The sequence below is a fragment of the Symphalangus syndactylus genome, chromosome 18 (genome assembly GCF_028878055.3).
Source record: "Symphalangus syndactylus isolate Jambi chromosome 18, NHGRI_mSymSyn1-v2.1_pri, whole genome shotgun sequence".
Lineage (NCBI taxonomy): Eukaryota > Metazoa > Chordata > Mammalia > Primates > Hylobatidae > Symphalangus > Symphalangus syndactylus.
Window position 1 is genome coordinate 75,799,118 of NC_072440.2, and position 16,172 is coordinate 75,815,289.

At 50.6% G+C, this 16,172-nt stretch overlaps 1 non-coding gene across 1 annotated transcript; it reads right to left on the reverse strand.

The window, feature by feature from the left end:
* Nucleotides 1-14,322: 14,322 nt before the first annotated feature.
* On the reverse strand, nucleotides 14,323-14,394 carry TRNAT-CGU (transfer RNA threonine (anticodon CGU)). The gene has a single exon. It is a non-coding gene; the product is annotated as a tRNA-Thr (tRNA).
* Between the last annotated feature and the right edge of the window lie 1,778 nt (nucleotides 14,395-16,172).

Sequence of the window (16,172 nt, forward strand, 5' to 3'; positions counted from 1 at the left end):
TGATCCTGGGAGGCGAAGGCTGCAGTGAGCCAAGATTGTGCCACTGCACTCCAGCCTGGGAGACAAAGCGAGACTCTGTCTCAAAAATAAAAAAAATAAAATAAAACAAAAGACTGAAGCTTAGAGGTCAGTTGTTCATGGAACTAACACCTGCTGGCCCTCTGTGTGCCAGGCACAGAGCTGCTGCTACAGCCCCTAGAGCTGAGGTGGTAAACAGCACAGGTCCCTGCCCTTGAGGAACTAGATGTCTCAGGGAGAGACTTGAGTCAACAGGTGAGCACTTCGCTGCCGTTATGGTCCAGGGCACCGCGACAGAGCGAGGCTGGGCTGGGGGTGTCCTACCCTGGCCCTTCCTGCAGGGGTTGTCTCCATCCAGCCTGCAGTATCCTTGCCGGCTCTTCTTGCAAGCTGCATTGAAAGAGAGCGGCTGTGTCTCCCCCTGCTGCGTGTCGCCAGCTCGGGGGACCCTGGGCACTGCTTCGCCTCTCTGGGCCTCTGTTTCCTCTTTGGTAAAGTAGGAGCCACAAGGCCTGCCTTATAGGACTTTTAGGGGGATTGCCTGAGACAGACAACCTGTAGGAGTACATGGCAACAGTGATTGGTGAGCTTGGTGCTGTCACCTGGAGGAGGGGATGTCTGAGCTGAAACGATGAAAAAGGAAAACACTGGGACAGGGCGCAGTGGCCCACACCTGTGATGCCAGCACTTCGGGAGGCCAAGGATCACCTGAGGTCAGGAGTTGGAGACCAGCCTGGCCAACATGGTGAAACCCCGTCTCTACTAAAAATACAAAAATTAGCCAGGTGTGGTGGCGTGTGCCTGTAATCCCAGCTATGCCAGAAACTGAGGTGGGAGAATCGCTTGAACCCGGAAGGTAGAGGTTGCAGTGAGCCGAGATTGCACCATTGCACTCCGGCCTGGGCAACAGAGCGAGACTCTGTCTCAAAAAAAGAATACACAGGCCTGCTGGGAGGGATCGAGTCGGGGCAGCAGGCACGGCATGTGCAAAGGCCTGGCCCCTCTGGGGAATTAAAATAGCTGCAGCAGTGCTGGCTCAGGGGCCTCCAGGTGCTGCCCCCACCCACATCTGTGCCCTGAGCCACAAGATTCTGGAAGCTCACCTCATCTCTCCAGTTCAGGCCCTGCCTGGACTCTGGGACACCTGGATCAGGTGCAGAAGGAAAAACCAGGCCACCAAAGGCAGCCAGGGCCCGGCCTTTATCTTGCAATTGAAATCCCCTTCAGAGATGCCCCCTGGATCCTTCTGAGGCCTGCCCTTGCCAGGCCTGGCTTGGCTTCCCCGTGACTCAAGCGAGTGGCGGCCTGAAATCCAGTTCAGCAGTGGAAGCACCGCCAGACTCCGGAACACAGCCCGCTCTTGGGCCGGAAGCCCCGGAGGCCCACCCTGGCCTTCTCCCAGGAAGGAGCCCCGCCCGCACCCAGGTTTCTGGCCCCAGGGCGATGCCAAGGCCCCAGCCAGAACTAGGGAGCGGCCACACTAGGCAGAAGGAGCTCTGGAGGGCTGCAGCCATGCTCAGCCTCTGGGAAAGGCTTGGACTCCGGGCTCCCAGGCCTGCACAGAGAGGGTGGGCGCAGGCCTTGCCCTGCCCGCCTGTGGGCGCTTTTCTTGGGGCCTGGGGAAGGAGGACAGGATGGTACTAGCGCCCAGTTACCACCACCTCCTGAGCCTCCCAAAATACCCACAATGAGAAACTTCCCAGGCAAACATACAGAATGTATTGTACAATAGGTTTTATTTTTATTTATTTATTTATTTATTTTGAGACGGAGTCTCACTCTGTCGCCCAGGCTGGAGTGCAGTGGCACAATCTTGGCTCACTGCAAGCTCCGCCTCCTGGGTTCACGCCATTCTCCTGCCTCAGCCTCCGAAGTAGCTGGGACAGGCACCTGCCACCACGCCCGGCTAATTTTTTTGTATTTTTTAGTGGAAACGGGGTTTCACTGTATTAGCCAGGATGGTCTCGATCTCCTGACCTCGTGATCCGCCCGCCTTGGCCTCCCAAAGTGCTGGGATTACAGGTGTGAGCCACTGCACCCGGCCTGTACAATAGGTTTTAAACGCTTGGATTGAACAAACGTAGGCTTGTAAAAAACAGACACACACACGTCCATAGCCATGCGGTGATGCTAGCCATGGGACAATGGCAGAATATAGGTGCTTCCAGAGGGATCCTTGGGACAGTTTGGTTTTTTGGTGGTTATTTATTTATTTATTTATTTTGGGTTTCGCTCTTGTTGCCCAGGCTGGAGTACAGTGGCACGACCTCAGCTCACTGCAACCTCTGCCTCCTGGGTTCAAGCAGTTCTCCTGCCTCAGCCTCCCAAGTAGCTGGGATTAGAGCCATGTGCCACCACGCCCGGCTAATTTTTTTTTTGGTATTTTTAGTGGAGACGGGGTTTCGCCATGTTGGTGAGGTTGGTCTTAAACTCCCAACCTCAAGTGATCCGCCCACCTCGGCCTCTCAGAGTGCTGGGATTACAGGCGTGAGCCACTGCGCCCATTTTGGGACACTGTTTGAAGTGGTGTGATGGCTGACTTTCTCATTCAACCCCATCAGAAGAAGGCTGTGCCCACCCTGTGATACCTTCTGGAGAGAACGTTAAGAAACGAATCTAGGCCTGATGCAGTGGCTCGCACCCGTGATGATGGAACTTCAGGCATTGGTAGAAGGAGGACCACTTGAGGCCAAGAGCACAAGATCAGCCTGGGAAACATGGTGAGACCCCTATGTTGAAAGAGAGAAAGAGAGGCCGGGCGTGGTGGCTCATGCCTGTAATCCCAGCACTTTGGGAGGCCGAGGCGGGCGGATCACGAGGTCAGGAGATTGAGACCACGGTGAAACCCCGTCTCTACTAAAATACAAAAAATTAGCCGGGCGTGGTGGCGGGCGCCTGTAGTCCCAGCTACTCGGAGAGGCTGAGGCAGGAGAATGGCGTGAACCCGAGAGGCGGAGCTTGCAGTGAGCCGAGATAGCGCCACTGCACTCCAGCCTGGGCGACAGAGCGAGACTCCGTCTCAAAAAAAAAAAAAAAAAAAAAAAAAGAGAGAAAGAGAGAGAAGGGGAGGGAAGGAAGGAAAAGAAAGAAGGAAAAGAAGGAAGGAAAGAAAGAAAGAGAAAGAAAGGAAGGAAAGGAAGGAAGGAGGGAAGGTAGGGAAGGAAGGAGAGAGAAAGAAAGAAAAGAAAAGAAAAGAGGAAAGCAAGCAAGCCTGGTGTGCAGGTGGGCACCTGTAGTCCCAGCTACTTGTGAGGCTGAGGCTGGAGGATACTTGAACCCAGGAGTTTGAGATTGCAGTGAGCTATGATCATGCCACTACACTCCAGCCTGGGTGACAGAGCAATATCTTGTCTCTAAAAAAAGGAATCTAGTCTAAAACTCTTTCTGAATACAAGATTTCAGGTCAAGTGGCTCTTACAAGATAGATCTAAAACTACCTAGAAACCAGAAGTGTCTTCACCCACCTCAGCCTTGGACCCTTGACAGGGGGCGACTGGAAGGCCTTTCATTGTGCCCTTGCCCGCCTGCCTTGGTATTTGCCCCTCTGCAAGTAACAGCAGAAATTTGGGTCAAGGGCGGTGAAGTAAAACCAACTTTCTGTGGCCCAGGCCCTCGGAGCTGAGATGTCAGATGACAAGAGCTGCCTACACTTCCTTAAAGCTATCCAGGGCCTTATAAAAATATTCCAGAGGCCAGGCACAGTGGCTCATGCCTGTAATCCCAGCACTTTGGGAGCCCACAGCGGGCGGATCATGAGGTTGGGAGTTCAAGACCAGCCTGACCAACATGGTGAAACCCCGTCTCTACTAAAAATACAAAAATTAGCCGGGTGTGGTGGTGGGTGCCTGTAATCCCAGCTACTCAGGAGGCTGAGATAGGAGAATCACTTGAACCCGGGAGGCAGAGGTTGCAGTGAGCCGAGATCGCGCCACTACACTCCAGCCTGGGTGACAGAGTAAGACTCTGTCTCAAAAAAAAAAAAAAAAAAAACAAATTCCAGGCCGCAGGCACGGTGGCTCACGCCTGTAATCCCAGGACTTTGGGAGGCCGAGGCAGGTGGATCACTTGTCACTTGAGGTCAGAAGTTTGAGACCAGCCTGGACAACATGGTAAAACCCTGTCTCTACTAAAAATACAAAAATTAGCTGGAAGTGTTGACGGGTGCCTGTAATCCCAGCTACTCGGGAGGCTGAGGCATGAGAATCGCTTGACCTGGGAGGCAGAGGTTGCAGTGAGCCGAGATGGCACCACTGCACTCCAGCCTGGGCAATAGAGAGAGACTCAGTCTAAAAAAGAAAAAAATTCCAGGCCGGGTACAGTGGCTCACGCCTGTAATCCCAGCACTTTGGGAGGCTTGAAGCAGGTGGATTGCTTGAGCCCAGGAGTTCAAGACCAGCCTAGGCAACATAGTGAGACTGTGTCTCTACAAAAATAAAAATAAAACAACTAGCCGGGTTTGGTGGCACATGCCTGTAGTCCCAGCTACTCAGGAGACTGAGGCAGGAGGATCACTTGAGCCCTGGAGGTTGAGCCTGCAGCGAGCTGTGATAGCGCCACTGCACTCCAGCCTGGGCAACAGAGTGAGACCCTATCTCAAAAAAAAATCAGATATACAGAGTCACCAGTTCCTTAAAATAAGAAAGATAATAATAATAATAATAGAATAAAATAAAATTCCAGGTCCCTGTGGACCTCAGCTTTACTTTTCTTTGTGGAATGAAAAACACAGGGAAAGTCAGAGGTATAGATGCTTCTGCTCTGTGTTGGCCTTCGGGGCAGAGCCTATGATAGTGCCAAGCTTTTATCATGTCCTGACTCTGTGCTCGGCATTTTCTACACCTGAGACCACTTCCCCATCAAAGCAACTCTACAAAGCAGGAACTGTCATTTATTCCCATTTGACAGATGAGGAAACTGAGGCCACAGCAGTGCAGTCACTTGCCCAGGCTCCTCAGTCCAGAAACTGCTAAAAGGATGCTGGGAAGCTGAGTGCGAGCTGCCAGCCCCCTCATCCTCAGCCCCATGGGTGGTGTTGACAGCTCCCTGGGGCATCCTAGTAGCTTCCAAAGGCAGCGAAGACAAAGACAGGAAGTGACTTGCACAAGGCCCCCCTTTGGGTATCCCCACTTTTTTTGCTCTGTCGGCCAGGCTGGAGTGCAGTGGCACGATCTCGGCTCGCTGCAACCTCCATCTCCTGGGCTCAAGCAATTCTCCTGCCTCAGCCTCCCAAGTAGCTGAGATTACACGTGTGTGCCACCATGCCTGGCTAATTTTCATATTTTTAGTAGAGGCAGGGTTTCACCATCTTGGCCAGGCTGGTCTTGAACTCCTGACCTCAGGTAATCCACCCACCTTGGCCTCCCAAATTGCTGGGATTATAGGCATGAGCCACTGCGCTTGGCCCAGTTACCCCTGCTTTTGAACAGATGCCTCCATGTCTTTGATGCTAGGGTCTAGGCTGGAGCATCTTCTGCTAGCCCCCTGTCCCCACCCACCGGGCATCTCCTCCACGCCTTCCAAGCCCCACCAGGAGCTTTAGTTAGGTGAGTGCTATCTCTGCTCATGCCCATGTGCGTCTGTCCTTTTCTTTTTTCTTTTCTTTTTTTGAGACAGGGTCTCACTCCCATCGCCCAGGCTGGAGTGTGGTTGTGCGATCTCACCTCACTGCAGTTTCCACTTCCCAGGCTCAGGTGATCCTCCCACCTCAGCCTCCCTAGCAGCTGGGACTCCAGACACGTGCCACCACCAGCTGGTTTTTTCATTTTTAGTAGAGATCAGGTCTCACTGTGTTGCCCAGGCCGGTCTTGAATTCCTGGGCTCAAGTGATCCTCCTGCCTTGGCCTCCTGAAGTGCTGGGATTACAGGCTCAAGCCACTGCTCCCGGCCTGTCCTTTTCTTCTCATATCACATTCATTAGTCCCCTGCCATTTGTCTGTGAATCCCCTGGGGGAGGCAACCCATCTCTTGTGACCAGCAGCCCTGGCACCATGCCAGGTCTAGCAGACGGTGGGGCACAATGAAGATGTGTTAGAAAATGAATGACAGGCCAGGCACAGTGGCTCATGCCTGTAATCCCAGCACTTTGGGAGGCCAAGGTAGGCAGATCATCTGAGGTCAGGAGTTTGAGACCAGCCTGGCCAACATGGTGAAACCCTGTCTCTACTAAAAACATAAAAATTAGCTGGGCGTGGTGGCGCACACCTGTAATCCCAGCTCTTTGGGAGGCTGAGGCAGAAGAATCGTTTGAACCTGGGAGGCAGAGGCTGCAGTGAGCGGAGATCACGCCACTGCACTCCAGCCTCTATCTCAAAAAAAAAAAAAAATGAATAAAAGAAGAAGCCTGGTGCAGTGGCTCAGGCCTGTAACCCTAACACTTTGGGAGGTTGAGGTGGGTGGATCACTTGAGGTCAGGAGTTGGAAACCAGCCTGGCGACATGGTGAAACCCTGTCTCTAGTAAAAAATACCAAAAAATTAGCTGTGCATGGTGGTGGGTGGCTGTAATCCCAGCTACTTGGGAGGCTGTGGCAGGAGAATCGCTTGAACCTAGGAGGTGGAGGTTGCAGTGAGCCGAGATCGTGCCACTGCACTCCAGCCTGGGCGAGAGGGCAAGAATCTGTCACACACACACACACACACACACACACACGCACACACACACACACACACAAAGGAGGGAGGGAGGGAATGGGGTTGGGATTGCAGTACCTTCCCCCTGTGATGATGGCAGGGCTCCCAGGAGGCCGAGAGCTCCAGGCCCTGGGTGGACAGAAAGTCAAACTGCCCCAGATCTACAAAAGGGTCCATGGTTCCTGGTGGGCTGGGAAAAAGATCCTTGCTGGCTAAGGCGGTGATACCACAGTCACTCCAGAGGCTGGTTCAGAACCTGGCTTCACCATGAAAAGAGGCACTAGAAATGCAGCCATGACTCGGGATCAATTCTTAGCCCTTTCGAGTTTCAGATCCTTTGGTAGCAATGATGGGGATGTGAAAGGGTTAAGTTGCATGGTACCTGTCACTGCTTGTATGGTCTGGCGTGTACTAAGCACTCAATAAATTGTAGCAATTATCATCTGCTATTAGATGTGGTGATAAACGGTTGTGCCTGCATATGCTATGAGTAGATTTAGAAGTGCCAGGAGAGCTCTCTTCTCTCCTTTAAGACATAGTTGGTTGGCCGGGCGCGGTGGCTCATGCTTGTAATCCCAGCACTTTGGGAGGCCGAGGCGGGCGGATCACGAGGTCAGAAGATCGAGACCACGGTGAAACCCCGTCTCTACTAAAAATACAAAAAAATTAGCCGGGCGTGGTGGCGGCACCTGTAGTCCCAGCTACTCGGAGAGGCTGAGGCAGGAGAATGGCGTGAACCCGGGAGACGGAGCTTGCAGTGAGCCGAGGTCGCGCCACTGCGCTCCAGCCTGGGTGACAGAGCGAGACTCCGTCTCAAAAAAAAAAAAAAAAAAAAAGACATAGTTGGTTGTCCCTGGTTTCAGCTTCATCCTTGCCACTCAGTCCACTGAAATCAAAGTGGAGGAGGCACTGGTCTGGGTGAGTGGGCCAGCCTGGACCAGCCTGGCCTGGCTGGACCTGGTCACCCGGGGAGGAAAATTTAGCCTCAGAGTTTTGGCAGAGTGGCCAAAGTGTGTTAAGAAACTAGAGGAAGGCCAGGCACGGTAGCTCACGCCTGTAATCCCAGCACTTTGGGAGGCCAAGGCAGGAGGATCGCTTGAGTGCAGGAGTTTGAGACCAGCCTGGGCAACATAGTAAGACCTAGTCTCTACTAAAAAAAAATTCTTTTTAAAGTAGCTTGGCCTGGTGGCATGCGCCTGTAGTCCCAGCTACTTGAGAGGCTGAGGCAGGAGGATTGCTTGAGACTAGGAGTTTGAGGCTGCAGTGAGCTATGATCACACCACTGCACTGCAGCCTGGGTGACAGAGGAAAAGTCTAAAAAAAAAAACAAAACAAAAAACACTAATGTAATTCTAACCTAAGTGGAAATGAAAGAATTGATCAGCTTCCCTATCGGCATAGAACTTTTCTCTGGAACCCACATGACTAGGGTTGCGGCGCCGACTCTCAGACCAATACCAGCTTAAAAATAAATGCTGCTGCATTTGAAGTGTTTTGACCAGAGGTTGCACTTGGCAGCCTGCAGGCCAAGTTGAGCCCACAGATGTGTTTCATTTGGCCTGTGGAGCATTTAAAATAATAAATTTGATTTAGTGGCCAAAATTTTTAAATCAGGAAATTTCGTATTTTAAAAATCCAGATTTCTGGCCGCTTCTAAAAAAAATGGATGATCCAAAAGATTTGGCAGCAGAGATCCTGTGTTCCCACAGGGCCACAGTCGCTTGGGGCCAAATAGTGGTATATTTGTTGTTGGGGTATGCTAGCTGCTGTTACAGACAACCCGAGTCTTTCAGTGGCTTAGGACAATACATGTTTATTTCTTGCTCATATCGCTGTCCAAGGAATAGGGGACGGGCATGATTCTCAGAAGACAGGGATAACTTTGGGGGGCATCCTAGAGTCTATTTACCATACTTCTCAAAGGAAGATGAGGGGCTTGTTATTTGCGTGTTTCGAGAATTGCTACAGGTTTTGCATTTAGCAAGGCCTAAGTTTGGGGGTTCTTTTTTACCTACAGCAAGTAAAAATCAGCTTGCTCACCTGAATTAGAAGGGCAGAGTGGAAGCAAAAAAAAAAAAAACCCGGAATGGTGGGAAACGTTCGTTGTGCGCCAGCCTGGTGATTTGCTCAGCAAAACTCAAGTTGATGTGATATAAACAACGTCTGCTGCTTCCAGGGGCCTGCCACAATATTTTCTTTTAAGTGCTACTCACGCCTGAAATACACTTCTGGTTTTGAAATGTGGTTCTCAGCCCATGTACGTCTACAAACCACCCGCTCCCTTATTAAGAGTTCCATTTTTAATTCTTGAATGTAGGTTTCCTAAGCACATGATGTCAGCCCAAATGGGAAACCTGACAGGGCAGGGGGACTGGAGGCCTCCCCTTGGAGAGGGTCAGCGTGATGACAGGACAGGGCTTTTGCACTGGGAACTTAGCATCATCTCCATGCAAGTGGCCACTCCGTGTTAACGCCTCTGCTCCCCAGAGCCCAGAGATCTGATTACTCTTTATATTTTCTCTTTTTTCTGTTAACTTTGTACGTTTTGCTGCAAAAATAGTGAATCCAAAAGCCATGTAGCATCTCTTTGCCAAGGCCATGATATTAGGAAAAAACTTGGAATTTTCTCTGCAATTTCCTCTCCACCTCTCACCCCACCTGGAGATATTATCAACAACATGAGATATGGTGAAGCCTTCGCATGGGGTATGGACTTTCTCTACATTCCAAGAAACCAAAACCAACACACATATACACATATATGTGATGATAAATGTGTATTTATCTTTACAAAAACGAGATACCAAAGATTAGTTACACAAGATGAATAAGTTTGAGATCTGCTGTATATAGCTAACAGTAGGATACAGTACACATAAACATTTGTTAAGAGGGTAGATCCCATGTTAAATATTCTTACACCATACACAAAAGGACACATGGAAAGTTTTGGAGGTGATAGATATGTTTATTACCTTTTTTTTTTTTTTTCTTTTTGAGACAGAGTCTTGCTCTGTTTCCCAGGTTGGAGTGCAGTGCAGTGGCGTCGTCTCAGCTCATTGCAACCTCTGCCTCCTGGGTTCAAGTGATTCTCATGCCTCAGCCTCCTGAGTAGCTGGGACTTCGGGCACACGCCACCATACCCAGGTAATTTTTGTATTTTTAGTAGAGATGGGGTTTCACCATTTCAGCCAGGCTAGTCTTGAACTCCTTGCCTCAAGTGATCAGCCTGCCTCGGCATCCCTAAGTGCTGAGATTACAAGATAACACTTGATTCTTGATTGCGGTGAGACTATCAGCAGGTGCATGCATATGTCCAAATGCATCAAATTATACACATTAAATATGTGCAGTTTTCTGGTATATCAATTATACCTCCAGACATCTTTAAAACAAACAAAAAACAGAAAAACCCAGACTATCAACTTTTCTCACTTAACTATATTCATTATCATGTCAGATCAATCCATCAATCATTCCTTTAAATGGCTTCCTACCATATCATGACATGGATGGGTCAGCATTTACTGAACCATCCTGGCTGACGGATGTTTAAAATGTTGTCATCAGAAGAACTCCATGACAGAGGAAGCGAGTGAATGTGTGTCATTCCAAATTTACAATGGGAGAAAATGAGGCACGGAGCCGTTAAAGTGGCCAATCCAAGGCTCCCACCAGTTCCCAAGAGATGCAGGGACAGAGTGGAGTCTAGCACTGCTCTTGCTTCATGCCTCCACAAGGTGTCACTGTTGAACTTGCTCCTGCACAGCCTCTGTTGACAAACTGCCCCTCCTTGCTTAAGCTAGGATCCTCACAGGAACCTCGCTTCCCTCTCTTGCTTCAGAAGTCCTGTTAGGCTGGGGGTAGTGGTGCACACCTGTAGTCACAGCTACTTGGAAAGCTGAGGCAGAAGGATCGTTTGAACCCAGGAGTTGGAGGCTGCAGTGAGCTATGATTGTGCTACTGCATTCCAGTCTGGGCAACAGAGCAAGACTGGATCTCTACAAGATAAATAAATGAAAAGTTCTGTTAAACCCTATTCTGCCACTAATTAACTGTGAATAACAGAAAGCTGGGTTGGAAGAGTTTAATTCCCTCTTTCCCAGAAAGCCATGGGCTCCTTATGCAAATCTACCTCTTCCCTCCTACATGGTCATTTTGCATGCTGGGATCCCTAAGGGTCTCTCTAGGCTCTGTCTTACCTGCCTCTCTTTCCTCCCCAACCCCCAGCATCAGAGCCCTTCTTATCTTCCCTTTACACGTCCAACAGAGACGAGGGATTGAATCTGCAAAGAACAAAGTGTTGACTTCAAGGTGACTTTCAGACATGAAATTCATACAGAAGTTATAGAAATCCAAACATGGCTTTATAGATTCATGAACACAAGTGGTTTAAATGAACACAACACGTCTTGCTTATTCAGAAACATGATCAGCTTTGCCTGTTTCAGTCTAAACAGAACCTGCTTTAAGGATTTAGCTCACTAGTTTCCAATACTGCAGCATGTGCCAAAGTGCTTTTGCAGCTCTGGCACCCCAGATTTCAAGAAGAAGTTACAGTTTTGAGACCTATGTGTCATCTTTCAGGCTTTAAAATAAAAAACAAAGCAAAACAGCAAGCACTTCTTCATACACAAATATATATATCCTTATTCATTCTGTGCACACTTTTTTGCATAAATGGTATCTACAGTATTGTAAATTGTGTTTTTCTAATACATTCTCCACCTGATACAGACAGGCTGTAGTGGGGATGGATGAGAATGGGCTCTCTCCCCGGGTGATGTCACAGAGAAGGAGTGCTAGTCTACTCTGTGGATGGGGACAGAAAGACAAGGACAGGAAATCTGGGTGGACAATTCGATGCTCTTCACAGATACTGGCCTACTTGCCCAGGAGCAGTGTTTTTTTGTTTTGTTTTGTTTTGTTTTTGAGACGGAGTTTCACTCCTGTCACCCAGGCTGGAGTGCAATGGCGCAATCTTGGCTCACTGCAACCTCTGCCTCCTGGGTTCAAGCGATTCTCCTGCCTCAGCCTCCCGAGTAGCCGGGACTACAGGCACCCACCACCATGCCTGACTAATTTTTGTATTTTTCGTAGAGACGGGGTTTCACCATGTTGGCCAGGCTGGTCTTGAACTCCTGACCTGAGGTGATACACCTGCCTTAGCCTCCCAAAGTGCTGGGATTACAGGCGTGAGCCACCATGCCTGGCCCATACGTGATCTTTTGTGGCACCTATTCAAAAAGAAATGAATGGGCCAGGCACGGTGGCTCATGCCTGTACTCCCAGCACTTTGGGAGGCTGAGGCAGGAGGCTGAAGTGGGAGGATCATTTGAGCCCAGGAGTTTGAGACCAGCCTGAGCAACATAAGGAGACACCAATCTCGACCCCCCACCCCCCGAAAAAAAAAAAAAAAAGCCAGATGTGGTGCTAGCGCCTGTAGTCCTGGCTACTTGAAAGACTGAGTTGGGAGGATTACTTGAGCCCAGGAGTTTGAGGCTGCAGTGAGCTATGACAGCACCATTGCACTCCAGCCTGGGCAATAGAGCGAGACCCTGTCTCCAAAAAAGAAAGTAAAATAAAAAGAAATGAATAGATGCTCCAGTGGAGACAAGAGAACATTCAACATTTATTCGCTTTAATTCTGAATTGTTCTAATTTGCCTGTGTCCCAAAAGGTTATTGTGTTTGGGTAGGGGTTTTGAGGGATGGGGTGATTCTGGAAAAAAATTGCACATGCAATACACAGAAATCATCTCGAAGAAAACCAAACAATGTAGATAGAGCACACGTTTACCCGGTAAGAAGTGAAGGAGCCCTTTCAACAGCTTTCCTAGTCTACTTCCCTGCCAGGGGATGATGCCATTTTGGCGTGTACCCTTCCACACTTTGTGTACTGCTCCTGGGGACCAGCAGCACCAGCATCACCCCAAGACACTTCTTAGAAATGCGGCGTCTGAGGCCCCACTCCAGACCTACTGAGTCTCAACCTGCTTCTTAGCAAGATTCCCCAAGTCAAAGTGTAAGAAGCACTGGTATTTTCTATTTTTATATCATTAACTTACCTATTTATATACATGCCTACACACAGGCTCCTTCCTGGTTTTAGAATATGGCTGTCGTGGCCCAGTATGGGGGCTGACGCCTGCAATCCCAGCACTTTGTGAAGCCGAGGTGGATGGATCACTTGAGGTGAGGAGTTTGAGACCAGACTGGCCAACATGGTGAAGCCCCGTCTCTACTAAAAATACAAAAATTAGCCGGGTGTGGTGGCGCACGCCTGTAATCCCAGCTACTCGGAAGGCTGAGGCAGGAGGATTGCTTGCACCCGGGAGGCAGAGATCTCGGAGTGAGCCGAGATCATGCCACTGCACTCCAACCTGGGTAACTGAGCCAGACTCCGCCTCAAAAAAAAAAAAAAAAAAAAAAGAAAAAGGAAAAACAGAATATGGCTCTCGTTTGAACATCTCAAGGTACGGTCCAACATCAGCTTCTCCTGGGAGCTCGTTAGAAATGCAAATGACCTGGGTCCAGCTCAGAGCTGCTGAATGCGGAAGCCCTGGGCTGGGGCCCAGCAATCTGTTTAACAAGGCCTCTAGGGGAGGCTGATGCACGCTCACAAGTGTGGAACCCCTGCTGTAGAAGGGGGACACTTACCCCCGGGAGCTCCTGCTCCCTCCCTCTCTCCCTGTCACCTCCCGAGAGCCTGTTCTGGCCTGGCCAGTTCACCGAGGGACGCCCAGAATCCAGTTCTACCAGGCACACACGAGGCGCTCCACGAATGCCTCCTCCAGTTAGGAACCTCAGACTGATACGGCCTTCCCCAAATTCGCTCAAGCTGGTTTTCAGAGTTCACGATGCGGCGGTCCTGGAGGTTGGGGTCATTGCATAACGTCTTCAAAGGCATTCCAGTAGCCCCTTGGTGCATCCTTCGTGATGCAAAGAAAGCCTGTGCGATCTGACTGGAGCTCCGTCTACGGAGGCCGCCTCCACAGCAGCCTCTCCTGGCAGCTGCTTCACAAGCGCCCATTTTACAGAGGGGCAAGCGGAGGCTCAGAGCGGGAGGTTTCAGATTTGCGTGTCATAATTGCTCCAAGCCTGGGCAGGGCTGCTTCCCTTTCGAATGCAATGCCTACAGTGGATTTCCTTTCAAAAATAGCAAGCCAGACAGACGCCATCTGACTCTGGGTGTAGGCTCTGTATCAGGCAACGGCAGGGCTTTTGTTAGAGCGGATAAAATTGGATTTTCCTGTGCAGAAGAATGTGGCGGGGCCCTTAAGCCAAATGCCAGCAGCTGGAGGTCTCCTTGCCCCAGGGGTGTTGGGGCTTCCCTGAGGCCATGATCAGCAGGCGACCCTTTGAGTTTGCGAGCCCCGCCCCACCCCTAGAGCCCTCCATCTTCTCCCAGGGGATGAAGCCCCCAGGGGTAGCTGTGTGTACGGAGCCGATCGCCGGGGCCGGCCAGACTTGCGGACCATACGCCCATACGCGCCGAGGCTGGACCACCCAGCCTTCCACCTTCTGCGAGGGAAGGAGGGAAGCTTGAACCCAAACCCTTAAAGGAAAACAGTTGGCTGGGTCTAACAGTCCAGGGGGAAAGATCTACTCGCAGAGTGCGACAGGAGTCGACCAACTCCTAAAAAGTCTCCACCCTACACGACAAGGCTGGACGCCAGGCACGGACGGGGTTCGAACCCGTGATCTTCGGTTTACGAGACCGACGCCTTACCACTTGGCCACCGCGCCTGCGTTGCGATGGCGGTCTCGCGAACCTCTATCCTGGCGCCGCTCCCGTGCGCTCGCCCAGCGGGCACGAGCGCGCACCGTCTCCCTCCCCGTTGCGGACGACGGGGCGGTGCTTCAACGGGCGCGCGCCAGCGGGCTCGGGGGCGCAGCTCACGAGGTCCTCAGTTGCCCGCAGCGGGTTGGGGAACCTCTGGAGCCGGGGCGCGGCTGGAGCGGTGTCCCGAGGGTCCCGCGGGCGGGGCACCGGCCGGCATCTCAGAGGCCGGGTTCGAATGCCAGCCCCGCCAGCGATGTAGGGCTTCGAGGCGGCTCGACTGGGAGCCTCAGTTTCCCCTCTAGAGTGAGGCACCCAGGAAGCCAAGGAATGGTAGCAGGTTTCCTTATCAGCCTGACTGCGGGCCGTCCACCGCCGCCTTGCGGAGGGCCCACGCCCAGCCAGGGTTGCTGGATGGAGGCGTGAGATTTAGAAAATAAAAGCTCCTGGAATCTCCGCGCTTCTGGAGGCCCGGGGCGGAAGGATCGCTTGAGCCCAGGAGATCGGAGCTGCAGGGAGTCGAGATCGCGCCACTGCACACCAGCCTTGGCGACAGAGGCAGACCTTGTCTCAAAAGAAAAAAATAAAAACAAACAAACAAAGCCGAAAGTTTCTTCTTCCCCCAGTTTACCTGTTTAGCCTGGATGTGTGCCTGGTCCCAAGACCAGCAGCAGCACCTGGGATTTTGTGAGAAATGCAACTTCTCTCCCGCCCAGACCTGCTGACTTGGCGGCTAAGTCAGCCCCAAGGCACCTGACAGTTTAATGTGCACGCTCATATTTATAGATCCAAACATGCCCTTTGATTTCCACACAAACAGACTGATTTACTGTTCTCTGCACTTTGAGTTTTCATGAATTAATGTATGATGTGTTAATTCAATGGCTCTTGGTAGGTAATACAGTTTAATCACAATAGCATTATTTGAGAAATAATAACAATTTCTATTCATGAATGTGTAATATTAACACAATATAGCAAATCAAATTTATACTATAATTAATGGGATTATTATGCACGGGTGGGTTACCTTAGTCTCTAGTAGCTACCTGGTTTTCCATTGAGTGGCTGTGCTACAATTGATTTAATCTGTTGCTGGGAGCTGGGCATTAGGTTGACTGGAGGGTTTTTTTTGCTCACAGAACATTCTGCTATGTGTGTCTCTGCCTGCTGGTACCAGTGATGCGGTGGGGTATATAGGGGCCTATACTAAGAACGTCCACAGCCTGCCATGCAGGTGTATAGGCAAATAGGAAGCTGAAAAATACCAGAGAGATGCTTTAAATGTCAAGGTTCGGGCAGGTGAGTGGGAAATGCATAATTTTCCCTCCAGGCATTAGGACTGGAACCCTGAGGCCTTGCACCTCTAAGTGCAGATCACCTGGTAGCTCCCCGATTAAAAGAAAGAAAGACTTGGAGAACATTTTCAGAAAACATGCATTACCAAGCATTGCTTCTGAATGGCAGATGATAATACTGGCTCCACTGTCCCCATCTTTTTTTGAGGGGGAGGGGTGGTGTTTATTGGGTTGTTGGAATTACTGTGCAGGAGTGGCAGAGGCTTATGAAAAGAAATTAGCAAATGAAGGAAAATCACATGGGGGCTGGGTCCAAAACTAACTGGCAGGTAGAATGGAAACTGGATTTTAACGGGTACTTTAAAAATCTTTGTCTTCTGAAGGAAGGGAGGCAGTTGAAAGCCTCAGGTGTCCCAGGCACATGAAAAGCGGCGTATGCACCTTGA